Genomic DNA, 3,395 nt, shown 5'->3' with positions numbered 1-3,395 from the left:
ATTGCTATGATGTAAATTTAAATAGATCAGTGAAGTGAGTTCATTTGAACAATCTTGTTATCTATATTATATGACTACTAGAAAAAGACTTGAAGTGAGAAGACAGTCAGTGTGAGAAGAATCCTTGGTTTTCTCTTTCCTAGGGTGGACACATACCTTCAGTGAAAAGCATATGGAATCACATGCTGATGGACAACTGGAAACCCACGCCCTATGTTACAAGCACGCCACTACTAACGAATTCAGAGAGCTCTGACGCACCCACGTACGTCAGATCTGTCACATTTCTTATTGTCCCATCTGAAATGAGCATCGATTAGTTCTAGTCATCAGAGCGATAAGTGGCTTTGTTAAAGGCTTAGTTTTGGCTTTTTTGTTAAAGCATCTTTTTCGATTTGTTTTTTAAAATCGTTAGTTTTGCTGTGGTTAGTGTTGTAGTTTTCGCCTTCGTTTTAAAAAGTGTAGTTTTGGCTTTGTTTGAAAAGCACACTTTAGCTTTGTTTTAAAACGCATATTTTAGCTTGTGTACTAGTGCCCTCTGTATTGTTCATGTGATGACTTAGAATTGCTACGCAGGAATACCGGCTTACTTCCCACCCGAACTCTTTCAATCTGTGGCAACGTCACTATCTCTATAAGCGTCTGGGGCTCTAGGAGTGCTGTTGTATGAGATGGTGAAAGTGTTCTCCATTTCACAACATAATGGAAATCATGCAGATTTATCTAAAGGTGAGAAAATGGCATTGATAACACAGATACAGCTTCTGCACAGAATTAACCAACATTGGTAGAGAATGTCCTGTCTAGCATAGTTAAACACAGAATTAAATGTTCACCAACAGATGTTAGTGGTAATAATTATGTGTTCAGAGATTTTAAAAATAATTGTAATGTTTCCTTAACCTTAAATTAACCACATTAGAAGCTGTTTTCATAGATGTAAGTGTTGTTGTCTTATGGTCATGACTAACCAGCTCTCTTCTGAAAACAGAATGCCGTGATCTCATTGTCCCATGATCCAACTGAACGGCTGACCCTTGAGCAGATCTTGCACTGGTTTCCAAAAGTGGATCTAAAATAAAAAGTAGCAAAATGACAGTGTAACAGAGAGAGTAGAAAAACTACATTTGGGCTGCCATATATCTTCATTTCTGGATCAGAGATGACAATTTAAAATATGAGTATAGTGAACGGAGTTCATTTTTGTCATAAATGTATGTATTTTTGGCGTTAATATGGATTTTAATTAAAAATAATAATTTGTTTTATGTTACATTTCATATTCATATACAGTTCATATGTATGTATTCATGTTATTCAATGAAATGTTTGAAAAAAAAAATGCTAAAGGTGTGCTAACATTAAACCATTAACTGACTGCACAACAGTCCCTAACATATGTTCATGTCTGATCAGGGCCATAACCGATCAAGTGATCGTGCTGGCACCTGCATATCCTACTAGGCCTTCTACTTCCACTCTTCCGCACAAACAATTGGATATGCATCTATAACAGGCGCACATTTGTGTAGGCTAAACATTTAAATTAACACTGTGATATGGCAAACTGTTTTATATCACAAGATTTTATTTAGGAAAGTCGTGATAGTTAGAAAGGCTAAATTGTTTTAAACATTGTAGCTGACCGTGCTGGCAGCTTAATTATTAAATAAAACTAAGACAACAAGCGAAAAAAGCGAAAGGTTTTTTTTTTTCTAAATTAACATAAAAAAAATTACTAAAAATATAATGCTTTTCCATTACTTACAAAAAGACTATGAACTATTTTGTAGAGCAGAAGTATAAATATTTTGGGAGAAAGGGAAGAAGGCGATGTTAGCGGGTTGGACTCGGGCCAGTGTCCTGACGTTTTATCTTACCCGTCAGATTGTCCTACCAGGGTTTTGCGAGACCTATATTTTAGGCCCGTTCAGGATTCTATTCCTTCATCAATGTTGTTTTGTTCTCTGTTGTTTTTTATCTGTGAGCATGCAGTTGATAGATGTATTTTACCATTTTGTTGGAGTTTTAAAGCGTGCTGACACATTGGTTCTCGCTCTCACTGATCATTAGCCCCCCGACAAAAATGGCAGCTCCTCACCTAGAAGAAATCCTGCAGTCTTACGATATCATATACAGTTCATATGTATGGTCAGTTATTCAATGAAAGTTTGAAAAAGAAAAGACAAATGACTAAGAGTGTGCTAAAAATTAAACCATTAACTGACCTGCACAACAGTCCCACAACATATGTTCATGTCTGATTTAGGGCCATAACCGATCAATGATCGTGCTGGCACCTGCATGTCCTGCAGAGCGCGCTTCTGCTCCCACTCTTCGCACAAACAATTGGATATGCATCTATAACAGCGCACATTTGTGTAGGCTAAACATTTAAACTAACACTGTGATATGCTTAAACTGTTTTTATATCTACAGATTTTATTTTAGGAAAGTCGTGATGATTTGAGAAGGCAAAATTGTTTAAACATAGGCTTTGACCGTCGCTGGCCGCTTGGTCGTAAAAATAAAAACTTACAATTAACAAACGAAAAAAGCGTGAAAGGTTTTTTTTTTTTTTTCTAAATTAACTTTATAAAAAATTACTAAAGGAAATATAATCACTTTTCCATTACTTACAAAACTGAACTATTTTAATAGCTGAAACAGAAGTATAAGCTGTTTTGGGAGAAGGGGGGAAAGACGTGTTCGGGTTGGACTCGGGCCAGTGTCCTGACGTTTTATCTTACCCGTCAGATTGTCCTACCAGGGTTTACCAAGGGTAGCATTATTTTTTCAGAGAAACAGCTTATGTAAACATAACATGTTCCTATTATCTACAAACATATTAAGTTATTTTTTGGCTTAAGAAGAGTCAAAAACATACATCACCTTTAACTTCCTCCGTCAGTCCACAGTTTGGATTCAAATGCTTCGGTAGATTTGATTTGCCGGGGTTTTCCAGGTCTGCAAATCACCCATTCCCATTCTATTTAAAACTATCCCAATCACGCGCCCCCCACCCGAAGATTTCTACTTTTCCGTTGGAAGATAAAACCACGAACTTGGCAAAACTGATTACTCGCGTGTTGTAATGTCGCCATTTTTATATTCAGTCACTGTCACTATGGTTACAAGCAGGGGTTAAATTGGGATTTGATATATGTGTTGGGCTTATATATATATATATATATATTATATATATCTATATAATATATATTATATATATATATATATATTATATATATATATATTATTAGTGCTGTCAAACGATTAATTGCGATTAATACAAAATAAAAGTTTATGCTTGCGAAATATGTGTGTGTACTGTGTATATTATGTATCTATGTATATATAAATACACACACATAGAGCATATATTTTGAAAATATTTA

The 3,395-nt window shown here is 35.3% G+C and overlaps 1 long non-coding RNA gene across 1 annotated transcript; it reads right to left on the bottom strand.

Moving 5' to 3' along the window:
• Positions 1-645: 645 nt before the first annotated feature.
• LOC122139351 lies at positions 646-3,132 on the bottom strand. The gene is made up of 3 exons (XR_006156206.1): positions 2,893-3,132; positions 972-1,072; positions 646-723 (listed from the first exon to the last, which is right to left on the bottom strand). It is a non-coding gene; the product is annotated as an uncharacterized LOC122139351 (long non-coding RNA).
• Between the last annotated feature and the right edge of the window lie 263 nt (positions 3,133-3,395).

Source organism: Cyprinus carpio, chromosome B13 (genome assembly GCF_018340385.1).
Source record: "Cyprinus carpio isolate SPL01 chromosome B13, ASM1834038v1, whole genome shotgun sequence".
Taxonomy (NCBI): Eukaryota; Metazoa; Chordata; class Actinopteri; order Cypriniformes; family Cyprinidae; genus Cyprinus; species Cyprinus carpio.
This window is presented reverse-complemented; position numbering and strand designations above follow the sequence as displayed.